We start from the raw sequence: 11,510 nt of genomic DNA on the forward strand, positions 1-11,510 counted from the left end.
ATTGTGTAAGTGTTATGCTCTATTTGCAGACTTGTATCATTTCATTTGTTTGTTGGTCTTTTGAAAAGGTTTGGAACAGTACTGTTTGTTATCTTTTCCTTTTTTTTTTTTTTTTTTTTTAAGAAAACAAAAAGGTGTAAGGTTTTATGGATGATATTGTATGAACTGATTTTCCTATTACATAATGGGATGGGAGTTAACTTGTATATTATGTTACACAACATATGAGAGCTCATTTGGTCCACATGGTCAATTTCTGCATAAAAATCCAACTAATGAAAGCAAAATCACAGTTTATTGAAATAGGATGAAAACATTTCTTATTAATTTTGCAAGCATTTGTCTCACAGTGAGCAGTCAAACTGCAGCAAAGCTGTGGAAAAGTATTTTTCATATGCATTAGAATAGGTAGGCAAATTTGCAGGGTTCAGGCACAAGCAAGGAGCAAATTATATTGGTACAAAAGGCAGTAAGTACATAAAAAACCATAAGTAATTGATAGTGATTACAGATGTATGTTACCATGATTATTTATTTTCAGGTACATTACCAAAAACAGGTCAACATTTTTAATTTTATTTTTTTAAGACAGCTTTATCAGTGAGTCAACAGCTGCAATGGGCACAACATTCCTTTCCATCAAAGCATGACCTTATCACTTCCCAAGTAATTCATTAGAATAGTAATTAAAGATTTGCAAAAAAGAAACAAGTAGGAAATGTTGCAGTTGTGTTAATACTAGATATAAAAGTGGAATTGGCAAATGATATAGATCCTAATCCAGCTTCAATTAATCGCAGCTATTAGATTACATTCTAGGGAAAAGTATAATTTGGTTAAGCGAGTCTTTGTGTGAAGGGGGGGGGGGATATTTCAAATAAACTGGTAATTTTTTTTTTTAAAAAAGATGGTCAAAATCAAATTGGTTCCTCGTCTCCGTCGGATGGACTTGTTCTGATATTTAGTTAAGCTATTAGAGCACTGTGATAGGCAGATTAATAAAAGTGATTGGTCAGGAGTCTCACTAGGATAAGCAGCACCCAGTACTTGCTCCGTATGTTGCTTATCAGGCTATCTTTGAATGGATAGTCTGCTAATGTGTTCGAGGAGACGGGGAAACAAAGCTTGTCAAATAATCAGTTAAATTATATATGAATCAATTATTATTATTATTATTTAAAGATTTAATGGGTTGATATGAAATTGCAATATTGAATTTACTAGTACATAAGAAAAGTCAAAACCAAGGAGTTAATAATGTGTTGTCAAAACAATATTGATCCATTTATTTAAGGTACACTGACATTCAATTTTAAGCTAATCTGGTAAGGGATATCCAAGATATGTCCAGAAGTATGCCTTATAAAGTATACCAGTTTTTTTCCACCGCACATACCCATGGACAAAGAGTTGCAACGTACTCAAGAATTTGTTTTCTCGGATATTTTATTGTGTTTATCTATTTTATTGCACACCTATGTCAGTGCCTAATGGGGATTTAAGCCTTGAGACTAATTTTATCATTCTGTTTAATTTTTACCAAATACATGTATAATTGTGTGTAATACACAATGGTCCACGATTATACCTAAATTTCCCAGAGATAAAACTACTCCCTTACAGATATTTTTTGAATACTCAGAACACTTAGTATCGCAATTACCTCGAATTGTATAACTTACTGCGGCTGTTTTGCAATAAAGTCAAGAAACTTATAAATCTCCATTCATTTTCGGGGCATAACATGTTGTTTACATATATTGTTTACGCTAGTGACAATTGAATGATACGAACAATAAGTATGCCGAAGGTACAATGTAATGCCGATGGTTGCACTTCAGAAAGCAAGGCAAAGTATTCGGAATATTTAGACTTCCAAAATAACGTTTATCAGAAAGAAAATGATTAAACTTTTATTAGAATAGTCTACTTAGCGGGAAATATCCACAAAAAATTAACACAAGAGAGCTAGCATTTTAATTTCATAGCGTGGTGCAACGAACATTTAGCTAGGTATTTCACCAGGGCTTCTTTCTTATATTATATGTCCCTTAAAAATCTGCAGTGATCGATCTCATAGTGTAGTCAATAGCTATAGCACATTGTCCTCAGCTATTAATCAACGTTTCCTACCTTCAACGCAAAAGAGTTTCATTACGTTAAGTAATAGCGATATAAAGTATTCTTCCTTTTGTTTGAAATAGGTTAAACTACCCTTATGGCATGAGGTTATATAAAACTAAAATTAGTCGTACTTTAAAACACTTAATAGGTGATGATTAAATAAATAAGCCTTGGCAGTTATTTTTAATTAAAACAGTTTAACGATTCGAATGTAGTTGCAAGTACTTCCATGACCAGTCATAAAAGGTGTTTATCCTTTTTTCAGGGAAACTTCGAGCAGGTTTAGTCAGTATTGGATACGGCATATTATGCCCATATGTTTTATTATTTGTAGAATACAAAATTTAAATCTCATTCACTACAATTGGGGAGCAACCGCTAAAGCACATTTGCCACCAACATGCAGGGGGGTTATTTTAGCTTTGAAACGCTGGCTATAAAATGTACATGTTTAGGCATCCATTAAGTAGTTGTTACAAGGCTCACATATTTTTACTTTCTTTCATTTCAATGATTTTTTTTTTTTTTTTTTTTTTTTTTTTTTTTTTTTTTATTTTACTATGGATTATAGTTGTTTGATAAATTGTGAAGAGGAAATATGATTTATGCAGCTAGGGAAATGAGAAGGGGGGGGGGGTTAAGTACACAAATATTGTTTAAAAGTATTCTAAGTTGAGAGATGACGTAAATATCTCGTTTTTGTTCAATTTGGGTCTGATACACTCCACACATTTTAGTACAACTATAACCAATACTCGCAAAGATAGTTTAAATTTTTATAAAAGCCATAAAAATGCGTAACAGGAGTAACAGCCTAGTAGGTAAGTAATACGATAAAATAAACCAACGGGACAGGGAATAGAGTGCAGGTAAGGATCCACAATTTTAGATTAAACGGGGAGTTGTTTTATTCTCACAAGTCCATAATTGCATTTCAACACATATAACGGAATAGGTGAATGACCGTTGACGATTTAAATTCATATTTTGCTTTAATGCATTGAATAGTAATTGACTAATAAGTCACTTGTTTTATAAGTTGTATTGGTGAATGAGCAGGCCCTGGTCGACGGTGACCATTTGCGTTGAGGTACTGCCGCCGTCACCATGGTTCTTGGCACCCCCATTGGTGGCGGTTGCAGTTCCATTCTTACTCGTGGTAGACACGAGTATTCATGGCCCTTGCAAGTGGCGTATTCCGTCGCACCTCAACGCAACTGGAGGAGTGCAACACATATTCTTACGCTCATTCCATTGTTTATCCTATTGCACATGTAAATTGAAATTCAGGATTTGAATTTGTGCATTGGCTTGTAATTGACAAGCAGTTGACTTGATTGATATTGAATTGATTGATTGAATGATTGATTGATTGAACTTGATTGATTATTGATTTATTGATTGAACTTGATTTATAATTGAATTGGTGACGTTCATGCACTTGTGACCTACCCAGTGCATGATCCGCCCGATTTGGGTCGTCACATTTGTTGTATTGATTGTTGATTGTGGGGCAGCCCTGTGGTAGCCCCAGCAAATTGATCACCGCGGCCAGAAGCGCCACATTAAACAAGCAAAATAATATCTGTTGTTTGTTTGATTAATAGGGAATCTGCAATAATACCACTTATACGAGCCTGGTCTCGGATAAGTGAGTTTATTTCAGTAACCCTAGTAATATTTATCTATTCCGGATAAGTTACGTACATTCGGATAAATATAAATTTTCACCCTTAGTCACAAGCTATCATTCCGGATAATTTAGGTCCATTTGTATATAGTCTAATAATAAGTTCTTTTCTACCTCCTTTCTAGAAGAATCGATTAAACGGTAAGGTCATGGAAAATTTTTGGGAGTTAAATTGTGGCAATGTTTTAAATTTTACCCACCCACCCTCCTCTTGTTTTTAGAACAAATACTGCTGCTTTTTGTTATGTCATTGTAGCTGAAGACTGCCTGCTTCGCCCAGCTTCCACAACAGCCTATGTCGCGGTGGTGGATTATGTGTATTCGGATATTATATGTACGTAGGGACGGCTTGCTTGGTCCAGCACCTACATCAGCCTATGTGCCGATGGTGAATTTTGTGTGTTTGCTCATTCCGTAAATACAGCCTGATTGGTCCAGCGTCCACATCAGCCTATGTCAAGGTGGTGAATTCTGTGTGTTTACGTAATCCGTGATGACTGCCTGCTTGATACAGCGTCCACTTCAACCGACGTCGCGGTGGTAATTCTGTGTGTTTGCGTATTTCGTCGCACCTCAACGCAACTGGAGGAGTGCAACACATATTCTTACGCTCATTCCATTGTTTATCCTATTGCACATGTAAATTGAAATTCAGGATTTGAATTTGTGCATTGGCTTGTAATTGACAAGCAGTTGACTTGATTGATATTGAATTGATTGATTGAATGATTGATTGATTGAACTTGATTGATTATTGATTTATTGATTGAACTTGATTTATAATTGAATTGGTGACGTTCATGCACTTGTGACCTACCCAGTGCATGATCCGCCCGATTTGGGTCGTCACATTTGTTGTATTGATTGTTGATTGTGGGGCAGCCCTGTGGTAGCCCCAGCAAATTGATCACCGCGGCCAGAAGCGCCACATTAAACAAGCAAAATAATATCTGTTGTTTGTTTGATTAATAGGGAATCTGCAATAATCCCTATATAGCCCTTATCCGAATCCGAACCAAAAACAGTTGTTAATGAACAGTATCAATATTGACCTTTATATGGCATAGCAGATGAATTCCCATCTTCAATTCAAGAAACAGTTGCCAAACATTTCTACTTCATTATAAAAAATTGAAGTTGAATATTTTTCTTTGAATGTTTTCAAATGTTCCACACTTTAGAATAGGATTAAGGGTTATTTGTGGTTTAGAAGAAGTCTTAACAGCAGAAAAAACGGCAATGGTGGACTAAACTTAAATTAATTATATCTACAAATTTTAATCCCTTTTCATAATTAAAAAAAATGTTATTAACTTTAACCCAAAAGCAAAAAATTATTATCAGTATAATTTTAAAAACACACACAAAAAACGTTATCATTCTGCGGTATTTTAAAAAACAAACAATTTCTGTGTAATGTCTTCTACAATTAACAGAAAAAATGCGATTAAGAGAATAGGAAGTGATAAAGTAGTTTGTATTTAAATACAACTAAATTGTAAACATCCTTCTTTTGAGAAGGTCTTACTATTTGATATTTTGGATTCTTATAAAAATATAACATGCTCTCCTCTCGTGCCCATTTCAAAGTTGTTAGAACTGTGTTTCTTATAACAATTTACAATTTAAAAATTGCTAAATGAATACTTTTTGTGAAATACAAGGGACACTTTTTTTTTAAAACACCACCAATGGTATAAAATAGTAAGAGACTGAAAAATAAGTAGAAACAAAGACGAAAATAATAAACGTTTCATCACGTCCGTCTGTTTGTCTTCCGTTGTCTGTATGTGTAATTAAAGATCTGCATAGTACACAATTATTCGTTCTTTTCCGTATACTCTCCATTTGAATATCCATTGTGTGAATTGCTAAGTGTATTTCCTACCACCTGACCTACTTTGTCCACTGTCTTAAATGTTTACTTTTACCCATTTAATAATAGAATTGTTTCCTCCGTAAACTTCCAGCTCATGGTTCTTTTCTATTGAGCCTGTACCATTTATCGAGAACTCTTCTTTAAAATCATTTGTTGATAATATATATAAGAAAAGATGCATTCAGAGAATAAAATCTATCAAGCATATATAATAGACTTATTTAACATGTTTAAACCAATGTAAATAAAAAAAATTCAAGTTGCTGATTAATATATCATATATATTTGTCAAAATGTATTAAGAGACTGAAATTTCATATAATTATCATTTTAATTATCCTTTTCTAATGTACATTAACTATTATAATTATGTTCACTGAAAAAGTTACTAGAATAATCTTTTACAGAACACTGTACAAATTTAAAACAAACTTGCAACAAAGCATCTCAGAATTAAGGTTCCAATGCATAGTCCTGCTTTATATCAATAAGAGATGATGAAGAAGTGGTGAAACAAAAGATGTCCTCATTTGAAAAGTTGAAGAACTACTACCACAACTGGACAAGGCAAAACGTATGTATAAACTCCTATATATGAGTGTTTACTTTTTTCTAATCTACACCGAAGGTTTGTCCGCAATAAAGTTCAGTGTTAGCAAAATCTGGAGAAATTTTCCTTGAAATCAGAGTGTTCAATAAGTAAAATTAGTAAGGAAAAATCCATGTTAATTTAGATTAAAGTTTGTTTAAATCAGTCCCTTTTCTGGTTTCCTGTGACTTAGGTGAAGCAAAAATCGGGGGATCAACAGCCTCTGCTTCAATATGTACTAATTTTAAAAGTAAATAGAAGAGCTGGACTATTACTCATCAAATATTCTAGCTAGCCGATATTAAAGTTTATTCAAGTCGTGGGAGGGACTAATTTGGTAGGTAATAGAAGGCAGTATTGAAAGAAATATCTGTCAGAGATGCAGTATAAATTTACATTAAATAAATCGAATATACATTGTACCCCATTCAAGTTCGTATTATCGAAAGAAAGTCATGGTATATTAAATGGTATGTGGTCTGGTTGATTAACACTAACTGTTTTGCAAAATCACATTGTTTTGAAATTAAAAAAAAAATCTCGAGTGTCCATCAAAATCATACCCAGTTCCTTGCAAAAGATCGTTTTGAAAAGTTTTCTGTTCTAGAGAAAAGCCAGGAACAAGGAGTAACTGTTCGATAAATTACCAATACAACATTTCAATGGTAAATCAGTTAATAGGTGGAACTGAGTTTCATCGACAATAAATTTAAGCTCTTCGTAAACTGTAGCTAAAGTTTACAAGATGCCACATAATTTACCAAGAGAGGTAAGCAGGAAAAAAAAAATAAATTAACAAATCAAAACCAAAACCAAAAAAAAAAAAAAAAAAAAAAAAAAAAAAAGATAGAAAGAAAGAAACAAGCAAAACAAAACAAAGAAATTTACAGAAAAAAATACACACACACACCCTCACACACACACAATAATAAAATAAAAAACAACACAACACAACACACACATCCTCACACACAAAGAAAACACAAAAGAAAAAACAAAACAAAAAACCAAAGTATTTTAACAAAATTAAATTCCGGTCAAAACATACGAAAAGTTGAATTGTTTATATATTTTTTATGGACTCTCTATACTCCATTGAAAAATGTTCTCGGGCATTTTTATTCAGGTAAAAATATCACAGAATGTCATGATTACACACAATTTAAAACACTACAGATTAGCCTATTAATAGAAAAAAAAAACAGACATTATCTCAGCACTATGCTACTTAATAAAGATCTAATTGAGCATATACATGTATTATTATATAAGTTAAATGACATACAGATTATAGGTATTACCTAAGGATAGCCCATAAAAGTTTTTTTTTTTTTTTAAAAAGCTTATTTCCAATGGGGTCCTTAAATTACAAATATGTTAGTAACAAAAAAATTACAATAATGGAATTTAGGCAGGGTACTCGAATGAATATAGCATAATGCTTTGAAAAATGACATGTTTCTCATTACACATTTAACTTAAAAATTATCACAATAATGCTTATAAAACTAACATAAAATTAAATAGAAATAAAATTAGACAAGCCTTCACGTAGTATCACTAGCATTTGTAGATAAAAAAGATCTTTTTGTTTAGTACTCATCTCCTTGATCTCACGTGGCAATGCATTCCAGTCTTTAATAGCATTATAGAAAAAAACATGAAGATCTTTCCCTTTTATTTTAGGTCCATGAACATTCTTATTAGTTGCACTTCTTGTAATATTATTATTCAGTACAAAATGATCATGGAGATAAGCTGGTGCATTTCCATGATATACGAAAATATATTAAAAACATGGTTTAATCTTAATTGTTTAACGCTATCCTCCACTCTAAACATATTCAGAGAGTCTAAAATATTACTAGAAATACTCTCTCTTGGACCAAGGTTTAAAATGAACCTTACTTCTTTGTTCTGGGTAACTTGTAATCTGTGTTTAAGTTGCTTATTTATTCCGCAATACCAAGAAGTAACATTGTATCAAGGCAGAACATAGAGTCTTTTTAGACTGAGTACTAAGCAAGATGCATTTCTATATAAATATTTAAGTCTGGCATTAACTTCTTGTATATACTAGTATACTAGTATATGTGTTAATATAGGGGTTCAACAAAGATACCAGCCATTTTCCGCTAGGAAAAATGGAAAAAAAGAAATTATTGATGAACAGAAATCGTTGAAATAGAGCATATAAATAATTTTTCTTGGGATAAAATGATAAAAATGCATACAATAGAAGATCATAGATTAATATAGGAATACATGTTTACAGGTTAAAAAAAAATTCTTTCTTTCAAGAAAAGCAGTCCTTGATTAAATTATTGATACGCAAGCATCCCAAAGTAGTGCAAGTATCTTCAATTCATATACTAGTAGTCCCAAGGGTACGGTGGGGTCAGAGTAGTGGATGAAATATGGAGATAACGAAGAGTAATCAAAAGTTTATTGAAATAATACAAATCGTAAGCAGAGCAAACACAGGCCTCCAAAAAACATCAGAGATGGGATCAGGTGCCGTGGACGAATAAGCAATCCCTTTAGACTGACCACACCCGCCATGTGCTCTTTGTCATGATTCGGGCAAATGGGAAAATCCGTAGATAATTCAGTGTTTAAATAATGGCCTAACAATTGGTATGAAAAACGTCAGTTAGCATTCGACTTAATGATAGATAGTATCTGCTGACAAGGTCATTGTACCGACCATAGAACTTGGGAAATGATGACTTTTAACAAGACTGTTGATATCCTTGTTTCATCGACGTGTTGTCTATAGCTTGCCTCTATTTAGAAATTGCTTGTACGTGGAGCATGCTCTTGCGTATCAAGTCAGCTGGAAGATATAAATCCCATATGCATGTGTAAAATACTGTTTTAAGGATCCTCTATACACTAAAGGAAAAGATTTTTTGGACATTGAGAAAATTATAGTGTGTAAAGGTGTAAATGTTGAGCTTATCTATTACATGTTCAACATAGTGTCCTTGCATTTACCCCCAGGAAGAATGTTCAAAGACAATGTAGTACTGGTGAACAAAAATCACTGTTGTTTACTTAAATGGGCAAAATACCAGCAAATTAAAGTGTTCAATCTATTCATCTTAGCCTATTAAAATGTTATAAATGCTTTATTTGATCACAAATTAAGAAATAAACAGTACACGTCAATTTATTTTATTCTAGATCAAAGGGCAGATTACTCTATCTGCATAAAAATACCACAAATCAGAACTCTTTAGTGTGCAGTGTATAGAGGGCTCTTAATTATTAAACATATAAAAATAAATTGCACTAAAAAAATATTTGCCACTGGGTGTATTTGATCCGGGGACCTCTGGATAAGCGGATGCTTATCCACATGACCATTCACACCTTGCACAGAATGTCCATTTAATTAATACTTATATAGATATATATTTCATTTAAAATTTTCAGAATCTTAGATCAGCAATAATTTTGAATGATAGAACCTGGTTTATTAGGAATATTACTATAATATTTAATTGATAAAAAGTGATTTAAAAAAAAAAAAAATTATTTTTCAAAATATAATGTTCTTTGTCTAACATACTTCCTGTAATTATCTGAAGCCATATTTGCTTTGTTCAATCTAAAGAAAAATACATGGAAGATCTCTTGGACTGTTCTGCAATGTAAGTGAAATTGTGGCATAAATAGTTTTATTTTTATATGTATAACAATGCAGTGTATGTGATAATATGAAATATTTTAATTATTCTGATATTTTTACTGGGTTATAATTCGTTCATTGTTTAGGTAACAATTCTAAGTCAAACAGTTCAGTTATTATAATGTTTCTATTATAATCATTTCTCAAAGAGATAAATCATGAATATAATGATGTAATTCTAGATTTTCAAAGTATATGATATATTTCCAAATACAGCACTTTTATAACCAAGGATATTTTTTTTATACTGAAACCTTTACACTTGATAAATAGTAAATATGATGTCATTATTGATGACAGGTTGATGTGAACCTAATTGTGTTACTCATTGGCTCAATTACAACGTACACCTCCTGTTTAAATCCTTACTTAGGGTATGTGACAATCATGATATTTTATTTTTATGTCCATATTATAATGAATGATATTTATCAGTAGTATGGTACATAATGAAAGTAATATATATAAGTATCTCATTTGTTGAATATCATGAAATTATTTATTTGTTTCATTTATCATATTCAACAGATGTAAATGTGTAATTGGGATATAATTTTTAGAAATAAGACAGATAAAGTATTAGTATATTTTAATTGTGAACTGTCCTATACTGCATTAACTGTCATTGTATTTATATATTATTGTAGAACGGTACCTTTAAAAGAAGTTTCTTAATAAATGATTGAAACCTCATCAAATCCTGGTTACACATGTAATGAGGGTATACTGCTACTTAAGTAAGGGAAGACGACAATAGAAAAACTGAAGTCATCACGTTTATCATAAAGTTTTGGTCTTAGGTCACCATTAACTTCTTTTTCTAGTAAAACATCCAAATTTGAAATACTAGTAGATATGTCTGACTCTGTTGTATCTTTTATATCAAGTTCACTGGGATATATCGAGTCGACATATAAATGGAAGTAGCTAATTTTAATTTATATCTACGTCGTATATATATCTAAATGTCGAGTTGAAGGCTACAGCAAGTGTCTTATTGCAGCCCAGAGGACCGGGCTGCTCTATACATATAAGTTTAAGTGTTGGTATATGGGGATTGAGGTGGGAGAAGTTATTCAGAATTAAAGGTTTTCTAAACATTTAAAAAGATTGTTAATCAGAATGTTCTTTCCCTTTATAAATTACGAGATACACAATATATTTACTTCCATTAAGTGAATCTGTAAAAATATGAATGTTTTTCATATTTAATATATAAAGTTGCTTATCATTTACTATCGAAAAAACGACAGGTCCCTTTTTTTAGAACATCGAATTTTACTTATCGCATAAAAACGTAAAAACGTACTTTACACAGTTCGTGTTTTATATTCTTAAGGTGAAAGACATTTTTGAAAATAGGTGATGCATGTGTCTGGTTTCAAATTATATTTTATGCAGCCAACATTTACTTGAGGAATTGATAAAGTTTAAAAGGGTATCGTTTTTGTTCGATTTTCATCCGACTATAAGTTTTCAAAATATTCTTGACTATCGTCTCCATCATTTAGACGCATGCCTTTTTCACACATAT

Source organism: Saccostrea echinata, unplaced genomic scaffold (genome assembly GCF_033153115.1).
Source record: "Saccostrea echinata isolate AGI-Se365-2 ecotype Australia unplaced genomic scaffold, CSIRO_AGI_Sech_v1 ptg000009l, whole genome shotgun sequence".
Taxonomy (NCBI): Eukaryota; Metazoa; Mollusca; class Bivalvia; order Ostreida; family Ostreidae; genus Saccostrea; species Saccostrea echinata.